Here is a 16,165-nt window from a genome sequence, read left to right as displayed (position 1 = left end):
TGACTCCAATGATAAATTCAGAAAAAGATGTCAGCATATCCTTAGAATTTTGCAATCTTTGGATGTTAATTAATGATTTCATTTGTAGAGAAGATCATTGTGCTCACATGGATTCAATTTTCTTTTGACTGTGAACAGATCAGGTAGGTACAGCTGTCATGCTGTCTTTCAGAAATCTGTCCCTTCTCCACAAGATCAGGCTTCTTTGAAGATGAGATACGTATTTTTTCGTTGTTTGTTTTTGACTAATCTTGTGTTATTATTTGTACCCACTTCTCAGTTTTGTTTTCAGTTGCATATTGTATTGACTAACATCTTGTTCTTGCTTAGCATTACTGAAAGTTTGTGTCAAAATCTTGTTTTATTTAACCACGCTTTTTTAGCAGAACTTCATAAGATGTAGTCTTCATAAAAAATTCTGATCCCCCCTTTACCTTTTTTGCTACTTTACTTCTCCCACTTTCTTGCCTATTGACAAATCCTCATTTAATTGTCAGTATTTTACTTCCTAGATTGTGTAAAATTGTCCATCTGAAGCTGTGAACAAATCTGTCTCTACACGGATCTTAGGTTTCTTTGCCCTGAAAAGGCAACTGATGTGAAAATATACATTATCAGGATTAACAGCAATTTATCTTTCATCTTTTTTTTTTCCCCAATACTTTTATGTCTACTTTATAGTTAATTTTTAATCTTTCCCTTATATATATTTTAAAATAGGAGATTTTTTTTTTCCTGGAAACTACTTGAAAATATTGTGAGTTTCCAGCCTGTGAGATCTCTGTAGCACTAATTCCTGAATTAATAATATCCTAATGCAATATAGCAAATCCTGACCAGGCTACCTGTCAGCAGGTGAATAACACTTTTATGAGATTTATAATCCAATTTCTAATTTATGATGGTTCTAAAAAAAAAAAAAAAAGAAAAAAAAGTCAGATGGATTTTGACCTTGCTTATACTGAAAGCCGGTAACCGTAGGGAATCTGAGATCTTTCTGGTGAGCAGGAAGATTTATTATCTGTTCAGTGAGAATTCATAGGCTGAGATCCCTCTGCCAATAAATCTTGATATTCATCTGGCCTAATGCTGTGTGAAGTTAAAGCAAAAAATTCTTAAGGCAAAAAAAAAGATGGTTTGACTCACTGTAAGTTTTTGGTAAGTGATGTAGGATGAAGTAATTCAGAAGGAGAAAGAAGCCATTCTACTTTAAGCTTTTTTCAATGATTCTGAGATAAAGGAATGAAGTAGCATTTTGTGTCCAAGCAAGATGTGTATTTTTGGCAACGGCCAATGCATTTTATGGAGCTGTATTGATGTGAAATTTACCGTTTAAGAAATGCATTTCACCATTGAAAACAGTGCAAAAAAAAAATACAGCCTCGTTATGCACAGAAAGCTCATTAGGGCCAAATTTAGTTGGCTGAGCATGGCCGGGGAGGAGTCAAAGAGAGTGTCTGGACCAGACAGCTCTACCCAGAATAAGGAACCAGATGTCTGTTATAGAAAGTATATATCTGAAAAAGACAAATATGAGACAAAGATGCAACTGGCACTGGAAACCATGGCAACAGGTGGGTGCATATCGAAAGAGCAGAAAATCCAGGAGCAGGGGTTAAGTCTGAAATATACTAATCTTTTCGCTACGAACTCCCTGTGGTCTGGGGAAGTGTCTTTTTGCAAGCTGCAAGATTTCACACCGCATAATATTTTAGGAATGTGTTTGTTTCTCTGAAATATTTTAGGTGTGTACTCATGAGCCAAGTATCTACATGAAATAACTGCATGGAGGTGAAGATGTACAGACAGGACTACTGTGCCCCAAATGTGCTGTACAAAATTCCTGCATAGTAAATCACAATAATGCCAGGTCTGTCCCTGAAGTCAGAATTTAAGGAAGATATGGGCAAATGCCAGCATTGCAGCAACATGCTGAACAAGATGGACCTGCTGAGTGAGAGCAGTGAATAGGGAAACAGCTGGGGGGGTGGTGGTGATGTGACGACATGAGTGGAAGGCATCCTTGTTTGCTACACTGCACAAAAATCTCCATAGTTTAGAGAATCATGATTTCCCTCCAGCTGCATTTGCCAAACTTGTCTATTGCTTTTAAAAGGACAGGTCCTTTTTATTAAAGACCTTTCATTCACCATTATGTCTTTTGTGTCTTTCTTTCAAAATTCTGCCTTTCCCTTGGCAGAATTTTCAATTTCATACTAGACTGGTGGCAGTGGCTGGCTTCTCACTGACTAACAAGGATCTCCTCTAGGATTTGGCAACAATCTCCAACAGCAGAGGGGGATTTGTCCAGGCTGAGATGTGACAGGGCACATGGTGGCCTGAGTTCTGCACAGGCTGGTTTCTCTGTGCCAAAAAGAGACGAGCAGTTGCCACTGGGTGGAAGCTAAAGTGCCTGCCTGAGACTTCTCAAGTGTAAGGAAATTGATTCTTAATCATACAGTTAATTCCTCTCATCATCATCATTATTCTAGCAAGGCAAAATTATCATGTTTTAATTTATGGAGCTGTGCATAACATTTGTCAGCGTCTTGTTACCTTTTACTCTCAGAAATACCACACAACAGTCTTGTCTGCTGGCAATATTTCAATGTCATATTGCAAACCAGAATTAGTCACAGGGTCCCTAAGCTTTTTATTAACATCAATGGTCTATCTTGGATTTTTTTTTTGGATAAACTGTTTCTCAAAGTATCTAAACACTGAAGTGTTTGATCTCTGGTTATCTGCTTCTGAAACATTTAACGTGACACTGCAAATACAGTAGTTCAAGGAGAGAGAAACAAAAGCAATTATGAAATTGCCCATTTAAAAAAAGATATCCCACTAATTAGACCCAAGAGCTAGATTTTTTAGGAAAATGTTTGCTTATAATATTTTAAAATTACAGACTTCCAACTGAAAAATCAAGAGAATGTTGGTTAATTTATTTTGTTTTTAACACAAACATTTTGGATAATCATACACCTGAAATACAAAACAAAGAACATTTTACTCTGTGTGTGTTTTTTTTTTTTTTTTCCTAGTAATATTTGAGCTGGTAAATCACCTAATGTTTTCACTCAGGTTAAGAGAATCAGAAAATCATCCATTTTAATTAAAAATGCATTTTGAAATTTAAACTTTCCTATTAATATTTTGTTTCCATTCCATGAAGATTCCTAAAGATCCCAGTTACTCCATCAAAACTATGTTCACCCTAAAACAGGAACTGATATCCTGTTACTTACTATTAGTCTAGCAGCATTGTTGTCATTCAGAGTATCCAAGTATATTCAGTGCTAAGTGACTTGAAATTCAGTGCAGTGTGGATGATTTGAGATATTTATTTTTTTTAGGTTTGTCTGTGCAGCTATTGAGAGAAAATTATGCATGCAGTTATATATATATATATTTTCTTGTGGGGGAAATCTGTTCAGAATTTTTCAAGTGAGTTGCTTGTTTATGTTTGTGATCAGTATATATGAGTGATCAGTATATAAGTTTATTACTGGAGATCTTTGTAGTGCAGGAATCTGTGTCTCTGTGACCTAGCTTTTGATATTTACAATAGATATTCTTTATTTCATCTTCCTGCTGGTGGCAGAGGAATGGGTCTATCAAACAAAATGCTTTTCTTTATCATTTAATTACCTTTGAATTTCTTCCATGGTCATCAATTTTTCCATTGACAGCCTCCTCCAAGAATCACGGAGAGAATGCAATGTTCTAATTCAGAGTCTATTCACTAAAAATAGCAACATTAAAAAAGCATGAAAAGCTTGTCCTAAAACCTGTCCTGCTCTGCCTGTGGTGTAATAGAAATTCTGTCATGGGACATTTGGAAACTGAGTTAAATAATACTTTCATAACAGTAGAAGGCCACTATTTTTTCTGATAATTTTGATAAAATACCAGGTAGAATGCTGATTCCTTTTTAAATCACTGGAAGTTTCTCAATAGTGGTTACTAAGCCCAGGAGTTAATTCAATGGAAAAACAAATACTGAAGGTTTGGCTTGTGTCGTCAGCTTTCTGAACTTATCCATGCTGGGAATCACTTATGGCCGCTTTATTCATTTCAGTGATTTGAAAGTATTTTATTACCTAACAACAACAAAAAAAGACACTCTCATAAATTTTAGAATAAGTAAATGTTTTTCTTAAAATAAACAAACTCTCGCAACTATAGGAGAAAGAGGCTGCTTCCCATTCATCTACAAAATATTTACTTTGGTTGATGCAACATATGTTCTCAACCTAAACCACTAATCTGGCCATTGTCTTGGTCTCATGGAATCCTGGTATCCAAGATGTGTGGGTGCCAGCAGGCAGCGCATGACCGTGGTGTTGTACCTCCTTAGGGATACCCCAGGAACACAGCACAGTGCACCCTGTGGCCACCTGAGGGTTGCTATGAGATGGAGAGTTGATAGCTGGCAGTGCCTTCTGAGAAGGCTTTCTGCCATCAGCATGCAACAGGGTTTCTGGCAAAACACATGCACAGTATCTGACTAATTCATAAAACCTACTATAACCGATCAGGTGGCCAATCAACTGCTGAAACAGAAACAACTTTAAGAACTGTGAGAAAAAGCTTAAAATAGAAAGTATGAACACGTCTGCATATAGCTAGACAGATGGCATCTCTTTAAGCAGGGCTTATCCATATGGCAAGCTAGTAGATTGAATTTGAACACTGTATTGGATCCCAGTGGAACAAAACCCGGATTTTTTGACTCAGAGAGCATACGCTATATATCTTACTTATGCTTCAGATGACAATATAAGCAGTTTTGTGCTATCAGTTTCTGGTAGCAGGTACAAGTAATGAGAGAGAGGGGGAGAGAGATGAAGAAACATGAACTTACCAGGGAGTTTCAAAACTCTCTGGGGGAAGGTTTGAATAAATAGACAAGAACAATAAAAAAAAAATGGCATTCAAAAACTAGATAAGCAGCTTTCATAAACAGCAAAATTGAATTGTTGACTAAGACAAAATTGCTATTACTGCATCTGCCAGCTACCCAGCAATAGCTCATTAACTGAAGAGGTCTGCTCCTTTTCCTTCACATTCGGTGTTGTCTTGACAAATGCAGTACCAAAAATTCTGACTTGGTCAAGGTGAAAGCAGCTGGGGACACAGAATTTCTGTAACAAGGTACATAGACTATCCAGATACAGAAGATTTCTAAATCAGAATAACCACATCCTTTGCCTTTTCATCCCTGATAGGCACTTAAGCATTCAGCTTATGTGCTGGTTGTTGCTCCTCAGCTGCAAATTCTCAGCTGAGATATTCCAGGCATAAAGGAAAGGTTGTAGTTGAGAACGTATTACCTGACGTGGCACAGGGATTACACTCCTTGAGCAGAAGCAAACCTGCTTGGCTGTATGATGGTACTGGAGAACTGGGAAGAAGCCAATTTTACATATGAAGAAAATTCAGAAGATATTTGCACCATTGATTTCAAACCATAAAATATCCAAACCCTTTGAAACGACATGTAGTGAGGCTATGATGCTTGAAAGAAAAGAAAGTAAATATATCAATGTAAAATATCTTTGTTTTAATGAAAATTTTATTGCAAGATGTTGCTGACAGGTTCAATGAATCTCATTTGCTTATTGACATGTGAAACGTTGAAAAATACTTCACTTTTTAAAATACATATATAAAAAAAAAACAAACAAACCAGAAATATCTTGTAATAGAAAGAGCCCAATTTAACTATCTCTAACCTAAATAAATGTGTGTATCTATACTTTTGGTGGAATGGCTGGCTAAACATGGTTTACATATTAACACTTTAGTGGATATCCATATTTTCAATTCAGCCTGACAATCTCTTAATGATCTTTTATACAGACAACATCATCTTTGGAACCAGGGCAAGAGAGAAGTTTGAAGATAACATTAAAGAACTTCTCAGGATAAAAAGCTTATCAATGCTCACCTGCAGAAACATCAGGAAGGCTGACGATCCAATAATCTGGTATGCTTTTATTGCTACATGCCATAACTGGTTGAACCAGTTAAAATAAGACTGGTATAAAAAACAAATTGAGAACCAACTGAAATTTCTTGCCAGGCTTAAATTCACACTTTCAAATGAAAGTGATGTCTGAACATATTTCTCATTACTTCAAACCATGAGACCTGAATGAGACGTGAATATGCAGTTAGCCATACCTGTATGCTGTCTTGCAGAATTCAGTGGGACTTTGAGGACAATAAAATCTGTCTATGCTGATTATGGTACAAGACAATAATGAAGATCTGCCTTCAAAACATTATTAAACTCTTTCTGAGTCCTGGTTTCTGAGTCCCATACCAGACACAGTATATGTGCAGAAGATGAGATTTCAGAAGTTTGCCATCTAGGTACCAAATTGTACAAAGTCTGATGAATGGCAGGTTCCTTCTATCCTAACTTTTATAATCCTTCACAGATTTTTCAGTTTTCTTCTGGGATAATTTTGTGTTCTTTAGCAAGAATGGGTACTACTGGTAACTATAACTACCTATAATTATTACCAGTACTTGTCGCTACACTATTGATCTTGACCCTGATCCTTCTTTTTCACTAGACAAAGAAAACCTTTTTGTCTGAAAGATAAGGAAAAACATTCAGGAAAGCATTCAGCTCTTCAGCACAAGGAAGTCTGAGGAGGGGCAGCTCTTCCCTACCCTCATTTAGTATCTATAGAAAAAGGATGTAAACTTATGAATGTATTATGCTGGTGAGTCATGCTGATTAGCAGATAATTAGCCAGGCTCATTTGCTTAACCTTAATGCTCATCACATGTCATGCAACAAAATCCACTGTGCATTACAAGGGATTTGACATCATGGAAGTAATTATTCCAAAACGATTCTGATAGATTAAAAAAATAAAAAATGAGGCAATTTGGCCCTAAAAAAACATTCTCTAATGAGAATGTTTCTGGGTCTGCAAATCCATAGTCATGTTTTATTTATAGCCTGGCCTATGATTCATCATTAGAGTTTCTTTCAGATTTTTGAAGAAAAATTGTTCTTCCATGCACGAGTGTTTTTAGATAACCACAGCTGCTCCTCACTAGCTGCCGTTTCAATAGCAGAAAGCCTAACACTAGCATTCTTACGCATCTTGGTTCCTGTCTGCTCACATTCAAACCCTTTTCACCACACACAATCAATTCCATTGTAAAAGCTCCCAGCAGCAGCCACTACAGCCATAATTTGGCTTGTCAGCAAACCATCCCCTTTTTGTTCCAAGGAGGAACAGCTGATAGGATGAAACTTTGCTGCTGGCTGGAAATCTTTGAAAGGATGGTGCTGGTGGTGCCCCACCCCTGCTGTCATCTTCTGCAAAACCACCACCTGTGCCAAAGCGACTCTTAAAACATTGTGAGGCAGCTGTGGGAAGCTCTGTTGGGTGGACAGCACAGGAAGGTAGGGTGCTGCCTGCTCCTTCTGCTGCTCTGGCATTAAGGGGTAAAATCGGAGTTACTTTGTGTTATAACTTGCTGAGTTATAGAAGAAGGAATGGTCTGAAGTGGTTTGTTGTCGAGAAAATTATTTCTGGAGGCTTGGTAGTTTGTGTTTCTGCACCCTCATCTTTTGTTTTAAGAGTTTTCAGGGTAAACAGGCAGATTTATAGGTTGTTTAAGAAGTAAAGCTAAAGTTCTCCGGTAGTCTTATCCTCAACTAAATATTGGTCCTGTCTGCGTGCACAAAAGACAAAACCCTGTTAAATGCTCCAGGCTGCAGGGTTCCTCTTTAGAAACAGATTACTTCTACACTTTCAGAAACTGTGCCAGATCATTATTTTCCTCATGTTTGCTCTTTCAGCACCTGGTCACACTTGAACTGACAGAGACTAGAGGCTGTGCCTGGGTTAAAAATCAGGTCACTGAGTCTGGCATTGCTTGATGAGTGCCTCTGTAGACAACACCAGAGAAACGAAACTAGAGCTTCACACACATACCTGACATAGCGATAAAAATGGAGTTGTTTTGCTGCCTCACCTTTGTTCAGCTGCATCCTGAAGATGGGTATAAGTAAAACTTTGATTGCCCCCTTGGCTGGTTCTGCCCTTAGTTACACCTGCCTGCGGAGATGCAGGGGTGGAGGAGCAGCAGAGCAGCCCTTGCTGCTCTTGCAGTGCTTTGTTAGCTGAAAACCACTCAGGCTTTGTGGCTGTAATCAATGTGTCTGGGGAACTCGTAGTCCGAGTGTGCAATCTCAGCCTGAGGTTGAGGAAATAAATGCTTTTGTCAGTTATCCTGCTGGCAGTTTGCTGCTGTCTGGCAGCTTAGAGAAGGCAGAAAATGCTGTAGGGAGTAGCTGAGTGGGTGACTTTTGACTTTCTGTAAATAGAAAAGGAAAAATTAAGGTCTTTGAGTAGTCCTAGAGCTCCAGTGTAAGGCTTCTGCAGGTCTGCTATCAATTTCTTTCCTGTAGGCAGCCAGAAGTTTTGTCCTGTTATATTCCCTCTTCAGCAGTATTGTGATCACATGGATCTGCAGTGCAAACTGCCTCATACTGCATGAATACTTTGTCTGGTTCCCATAAATAATAACATATATACCTATCAAAGTAGAGCAACTTTATGTGAATTCTGGTTTTTGCTTCCTTTTCCTTTTTCTTTTTTCTTTTTTCTTTTTTTTTAAATTACAAGCTATGTGATCATACGTACCTATTAAACAACAACACTGTTGTCCAAAATAACAAATGAGGTTAAATATGTTCCTTTCCATGAGAAAAGGAATCATAGAAGAACCACTTGTACTGGGAAATGTTTTCTACTTTTGATAAACCTATATTCAATGTGTTTGGGAAACAGTTGTGTGCCCCTTCCTAATCGTTTGAGTGGTCCCATTGCCAAACATCAGCATGATGTCTATGCTTCTCCCAGTTTGGTTTCAGTATAAACAGCTTTTGTGTAACTTCAGTTCCTGTGCCAATCTTTTATCAAGATTGCCTCTTAAATATGCTAAGCAGAGAGGTCAGAGCTCTCTATATTTGTTAAACAAATTAATGTCAAAGATCCCAAACAATTCTAACTCAGAAAACATGCAAAAGGCAGTGAAGGAGAGAGCCAATTTGAAAAATTAAAAGCATTTTGTATATGAAACACCTGAGTAGCTCATAAAAAGCTCAGTTTCTCCCAGAAGACTCCATATAGAGGAATTACCTTTGCTGTAAGTTAAAAGGTGAACTTCTCCCTGACTGTCCCCCTACAGAAAATATGTTAACTATTCCTTTAAAATGTGACCTTGGAAGTGTGAACCTGGTGACTAGAGTGACTGCAGAACTACCAAGGATCCTGGACCTCTGCTTAGTTTAGGTGAGCATCCATGTGTATTTGGATATATAACTGCAACGTATCTTTGCTTAATTCATCCTGTCTCTGCTTTTATTTCTTTCCATCCTGCAAGAAAGCCTTTAGATTCTCTCACTTCTTCCAACAGGCAGCCAAGGCTCTTATCGTAAAGCCCACATCCCTCCCACAATTCCCATCTCTCCTCCAGCCATGGCCACCTCTCACCTTCTCAATTCGTTCATGCACCACTTGTACCCCTGCTACTGCGTGACTGAGCATATTTTCAGGGCTCCGTGGAAGGCTCTGATCAACATTCAGTTTACAAAGATACCCAGGGGTTTACAGCCAGGGTAGGTTGTGCCTGCAAATTTATAACTTCTAAAGAAAGTCAGGCAGGGAGGGTGGCTTTCATGCTCGTCACGTAAGGAAGCCCTACAGAAATCTTAGACTTAGATGAATAAGAGGGATGATGAGATGGGGATCAGTTTTTTATGAAGAAATGGAAATCTGTTTGAGAGAGAGGAAGAAGGTGAAGGAACTAGAAGAATTGCTCATGGATCAGACATAAGCAATAAATAAATAAATAAAGGAAAAAGAGAAGGGAGAAAAAAAAATCAACAGTCCCTGTAAGCAGAACAGAAAATTTAAAAGAGGAACAAAGAGCAAAGGAATAATTACTGCCTTGGGTAGCCATCTTCTGTTGGAGGTCACCCAGCCCAGCCTCCCCCAGCAGAGCAGAAAGGATGGCAGGTGTGGGCACCCCTCTCCCCTTTAGCTGATGGGTGGATTGAACTGTCTGACTTGTCACTAAAGCAGATATGGTCCATGCACACAGTAACTAAAGCAAAAGTTGTCTGTGCACGTAATCAGTGGAGCAGAATGGGTCCATGCAGAGTCAGTAAGGTAGATAGGTCCATGCGCACAGTCCCATCAGCAGGCCCTGTGGGGACCTGCAGCAGAGCAGAGAGAGCTGGTAAAGTGTTTTTGCAATGTCACAGCTCTCTTCCAACAGCAGTAACAGCTCAACATGTGTCTGTTTGGTCAGATCAGGTGTTCCAGCCAAATAAATAAGGTATTTCTTCACTGAGACAACTTTTCAGGAAGTTATCAATTTTTGTATTTACGTATTAAGAAAAAAAATCAAGAAAAAGCATGGGTTTTTATCCTCTGTTTGCAAAGCACAAGAGAATTAAATGAAAATTGTACTGCTGCACAGCTGATGCATATAATGAAGGATGTCTATGTCTCAGGGTCTTTATAAGAAATCCATGTGAAGTTACAGGTATGAAGAAGTAGGCCTCAATAATTCAGTTGGATTGTTATATTAAAAATATTATTTAAAATATAATACAGAGAATTTACCAGAAGAAAAAAAGTAAAAAAATAAAAGGAGAATTAGGCAAAGGACATGCATCACAGTATGACTGGTGTTGTACCTTCTAGGAAAAAAAAATCGCAGTGATATATTTCCTCTTTGAAAGTTAGTAGATATGCATCCATTGCCTCAAGGCCCAGAGAAATTTTGCTACTCCAGAAAATAAAATAAAATATTCTGAAATTAAACCTTATGAAATAAAGCCGTAGTGATGTGGATTTTTGTTTTCTTCTTTTCTTAATATAGCCACATTTATATGGTTGAAGTTAATTCTAAAGCACTGGTTTGGAAGTTACAGCTATTTGTAAAGACAGCAAAGGTATATATAAACAAAATATTTTGAGAAAAAAAAATATGATCTCACCATTTATCCATAATGCTCTTAGATGGTATGAAGATTTATAATGATTTTCCTCAAATTTTTTTTTGAATGTGGTGGAAAAGGAGCCAATATAGAATATTAGGGCCAAAATTTTCCAGTCTGAGTATCTAAAATTAGGTTCCTAACTCCATATTTATATATCTAAATATAAGAAGCCAAATTTTCAGAGCTGCTGAGCAATCCCAGCTGCCACTGAAATCAGTGGGAGCTTTGGGTAAATACCAGATTGTCTATCTAGGCTCATTGTCATGTAAAGACTAAATAGGGATTGGAATATTTTAGCCAGTGCTATTGTGTTAGGACAGAGGTGTGTAGAAATGCATAACAAACTCCTGCTGATTTTCACTGAGGCCAGAGTTCACCCAGGTGAACTCTGGTTTCAAAGGCAAGGTGCATGTTTCGTCCCTTGTTACCCCATTCCTGATGCCTATCCTCAGACGGCACAGCACCTCACCCCACCTCCTCCTGGGGACCTCGGAGGTGCAGCCCTGCATCACTCCCTGGCTGTGGCTGTTTTCCATGCACTTCCACATTTTCAGGACTTGGAAGAGCTGGCATAGATCCCTCCACATCTCCGGGTGCAGCATCCTCTTTCCAGGGGAGCTGCCAGGTGCCATGTGGCTCTGTTTGAGCATAGCTGGGACTCTCAGACCTGGATTTCTTCCATGCAAGGTGGTACAAGATGATAATACAGCTGCTGCGCTTCCTGCACACCCCAGAACAAAAGAGGCTTTCTTGTACGGGTGTTTCACGGGAAAATGCACTTTTGGTTAGTGTTTTTTTGAAGTAGTGCTGTGTTATTCTGTTTGTTCTCTGTAATCTCCTCGAGCCTCTTTTTCTATGATAAGAGTTACCTAATGTTTATCTTTCCTCCACATGGCTACGGAAGCCTCAAAAGCTTTTCTGAGCTCTCCAGGGAGCCCAGAAGGAGCAGGCACCGAGCTGCCATCACTGCTCTCCCCCTCTCCGCCAAGCCCCGCAGCAACAGGGCACCACTGATGATGAAGCAAAACAACAGAGAAGCAGCTTCCGTTGAACACAAAGCCGATGCAAAGATCAAAACAGAACTGAGCAAAACACAACTTGAAAGAGTACAATTCAAGGAATCAAGCAGACGCTTTTTTTTTTCCTACCTTGTGGTATACAGATGCACAACATAGCCTCAAGTCACTGAAGTCAGTATCCAACCTGACAGGAGCCAGGATTTCACCTCTAGTGTTTTAATTTCTGGCTTCTGTCAGAGCTGCTACATTTCCCACACATTTTTTTTCTCTCATTCCACATTACTTTCACAGCCAAGGGAACTCACTTTGCTCTTTACCACAGTTCCTGATCTTTCCTGGGAGTAAGATGGATCTTCTGCACATAAGCCCTGTTTTCATCAGGCTTGCGACCTCCAAGAGTTATTTTTCTGTTTAGCTTCCGAAAGCTCATTTAGCTGTCATGGTCTCATCTGGGGCCGTGACTCTTGGTCTGGCAAAATCTAATTTATGCTTTAACTTGTTAATATTTTTTTTCAAGGCTTATAATTTCACCAGACTTTAGCCTTTTATGTTCAAATCTTCCATGTAATGTCTGCTATTTTATTATTATTATTTACCTTATTTGGAAAAAGGATCAGAGAAGCACTGTTAATATTTCATAAATGAAGAAATAGTGAAAAATGTTTGTTTTGCTAATGTTAAGGGAAAAAATGGCATCTATTTAACTGAGAAGTTTAAACATCTCTATGCCTGGGAACAGGGAATTCTTGAAGGGGAAAAATGACCCAACCCAAATGTGTTTATCCTATTCATATGATTTTCTGTGTTTAAAGGAAGTGAAGTTTGTACATAAAGTCAATGGAAGAATCATTGTCCTTAAAGATATCAAATACAAAGAAAAGAACTGAATGTTTTCAGAAGCATTTGGAAGCACCACAACATGAATACTGATGGGCAAAGAAGAGGACATTAGGTTTTTTGAAGTGCCTGAGTGAATGATGATCCTGAGCACCACTGCACCTGAATGATGATTTGGGAAGTCTGCCGTATGTCAGGCAGCACTGGGCTGTCATCCCTGGGTGGGTATCTGGTGGAGTCTCTCAGGCTGGAGGCTCTATAGCTGCACTGAGAGCCTGGTTCAGTGCCATGCTCAAGGGGTTATCATCTCCAGGGCCTGAGGTAGTTCACCTGAGTGGAGCTGCTCTGCTATGAAAGTGTTTATCAAAACAACTTCATCTTGGCAAGGATCCTCCATGTCGCATCAAGCTGCTCAGTACAGATATGCCCATATGATCCCAAGACAAGTTTGTAATGAGATGCTTAGCCACTAAATGCAGACGAGTAGGTTATGGGGTTATCAAAATCACCTAGTCATCTGCTACCATCTCAGTGTGAACAAGAGTCCTTTATAGTTGGTCCTAAGGTACTTTTGAGGGATTTTTACTATGGAAAAACAACACTGGATGGAACAACATGAGTTGGTGATGGTAAGGGAGGGATAACCTCTGAAAGTGTTTCATGAGACGCTTAGAGAGAAGGAAGAGGGTAGAGTGTAGATAGAAGAAGAACAGCTACAAAGACTATAGCAACAGTAAAAAAGTAAAGTCTTAAATTTTGGTAAGAAAAAACTGAGTCTGAGAAAACCTACTGGAATAGTGATGGCAAGTGATGTCTCCCTCTCACAGAGACTGCTTTTGTGTCTCATGTAATGCTAAATACATAAAGAAGCCCTTGTGCTTCCTGCTTTTAGTGGGTGGGAACACACGTCCTCAGCTCATTTCTGATCACAGAATATAATTGAAAAGGAATTCCTGCTCTAATCATACCCAAGCATAATCATTTTGTCATGGTGTCCTATAACTGCAGAGAGCAATCTGTATCAATTTCTGAAAGGTAAAAAAAATCTTTCACATGGGATTAAAGAATCTGTCTTCTGAAACTTGCTTATAGATATTAGGTAGATCTTACAGGCCTTTGTGGATCTTCTTTCATTCATGGAAATGAACAGCAATTGCTTCACTATTGTCCCAAAATCTGAGGCCTCTCTCTTAATATGTAGAAAATGTGTGTATATAGCAAGTTACCTGTACAGCAGGGAGAATGAATGGGATTGTATTGCTTGTTATTCTCACTATTAAAAGGCCTGCAGCAAAGTTACTCAAGCTTGATGTTTTTTCACCATATTCAGAGAAGTTTCTCCAGCTGAGAGGTGCTTCAGAGCAGAGGAGGATTACTCAGAAAATAATGCAGGTTTGCATTCGATAATTTAGCCTGGAAGACAGTAGGTCTTTGTTCAGGAATCCTTGTGGAATGCTGGAAAGATGGCTGTAACTTTAAGGAGCTTTCTGTGTTTCCTTTATTTGTTTTGCTGGGGAAGAAGTCCCAGGAGCAGGGAGCAATGGGAACCAGGCTACATCCACAGTGGAAAAGCTGTTGCTTTGGCAGTGTTTTCACCCTGGTGGTGACAGGCTTTCCCAGACTGCTTCTCAATAGCATAGTGTGTGGGTGACCCATAACAATCTTTGCAGCACATCCTCCCTCGAGGCCATAGCCTTGACCCTGGGACACTGGGAAGAAATCAATGATTTTGAATGTGATAATTGCAGAAAAGTCTGTCTTTTTTTTTTTTTTCTTCTTCCCTCTATCTCTCCAGAAGCAAATGCATTATGTTCCCTAAAAATTTGCCTCCTTCTTCAAGAGAAAATTGATTTTTTTTCCCAAATAAATAGTAGTTATTTGGATTTTTTTTTAATTTGTCTATGACTACCTTCAACCTATTTTTCTGTAAGATGTTTCAAAATAGTTTCATTTAATGGATTTTCAGGCGTAGTTTTACTTGCATAAGGAACAAACAAACAAACAAAACAAATAAACAAACAAAAATACCTTAACCTTTCTTCTACTCCACCTTTTACAACAATCCAGTCTGATGTGCAGGCCATAATGACCAATACTGATTGTATGATTCCTTCCCCTTTTCTGACTGCACGTGTCCTTTTTCCTTTATGAAACTAAAATTTAATGATGAAATGACATTAAAATGTTGAAACATTAGAAATATAAAATCAGTGTAAAAAAGGCTGCAAATGTTGACAGTAAAGCAGCAATTTTCATATTTCAAGTAATTTCATTCTTTTCAAATGGCAAGAAAACTTTGCAATTTGTTGTGTGGATAAACACCTTTGGGAATGCATTCTTGAAGTACAGATTTGATTGTCATGTAGTCAGAGGTGAATTGTTTTCCACTGTTGATTCTAATGATGATAGAGATTTTATTTTGGTAATGTAACTTATGAGAAAATTTATCTGACAAGAGTCACTCCATATTATTTTCCTTGACAATATTCCTAGCATTGCTGCTAGACTGTATTGCCACCTCTTCACACTACTTCGTCATCTCTTACAAAAAAAGAGTCTAACTAAAGTTTCTGTCTCTCCCCATTCTTCTTCTGCCTCACTATTGATTTCCCCTTCTGTGTCACAGCCTGTCTCTAATTCTGAGGTCTAAGGACTATCATCTGCCTCTCGCTCCTTCAGATCCTGCTGTCTCAAGCTTCTTTTCCTCATTTATTTCTGTTCTTATTATCTCAGCCTCACCTTCATCTGTGCTGGCTCCTGTCCCAATGCTTGCAAGCATGCTCCTGCATACTCTACATCAGAATAAGGCTCCTTTATTCAGCCTGCCCACTTACAATCCGATGTCCTTCATCACCTTTGTTTTCAATACTCTGTAGCCCAGATCCAAAGACCTGTTTAGGCTCTTGACTTGTCCTTGAATGCCTAAAAGTATTCTGAATGCAGTCCTGCCTCAGTTTTATTTCCTTAGCTCTCACAAGGCCCTATCAAATTTCTCCTGTACCTTCACTGCTCTTCCATGACAGCTGAATTCCTTTTTGGGAAACCACCTTTGTATGGTGAGGTTACTTATGGAAGGGACTTCATAGCATCTGTGTGGGTTGTACTTTTGTTCCTACAGCCTCAGCATCACGTCTCTAATGGTGGCTACTTCCAAGAAGGAGCTGAGACAGAACTGCTTACTGGGTCCATTTTGGACCAGTCAGCACAAGTTGATTCGCAAAAATAAAAGGAGAAATTAAGAGTAATGTCTATGCTCATT

General features: G+C 38.8%; 1 long non-coding RNA gene across 2 annotated transcripts; it reads left to right on the top strand.

Annotated features, from left to right (window-relative positions):
• The first annotated feature begins 6,989 nt into the window (after positions 1-6,989).
• On the top strand, positions 6,990-14,691 carry LOC106046709 (uncharacterized). 2 transcript variants are annotated; one of them, XR_010829727.1, is made up of 3 exons: positions 6,990-7,435; positions 9,229-9,332; positions 11,955-14,691. It is a non-coding gene; the product is annotated as an uncharacterized lncRNA (long non-coding RNA). The 2 variants fall into 2 exon arrangements; XR_001213425.3 differs by having other exon boundaries at positions 7,000-7,435; positions 12,882-14,684.
• Positions 14,692-16,165: the final 1,474 nt, after the last annotated feature.

This window comes from Anser cygnoides, chromosome 1 (genome assembly GCF_040182565.1).
Source record: "Anser cygnoides isolate HZ-2024a breed goose chromosome 1, Taihu_goose_T2T_genome, whole genome shotgun sequence".
Taxonomy (NCBI): Eukaryota; Metazoa; Chordata; class Aves; order Anseriformes; family Anatidae; genus Anser; species Anser cygnoides.
Note: the sequence above shows the minus strand (reverse complement) of the source record. Positions and strands in the feature narration are given on the sequence as shown.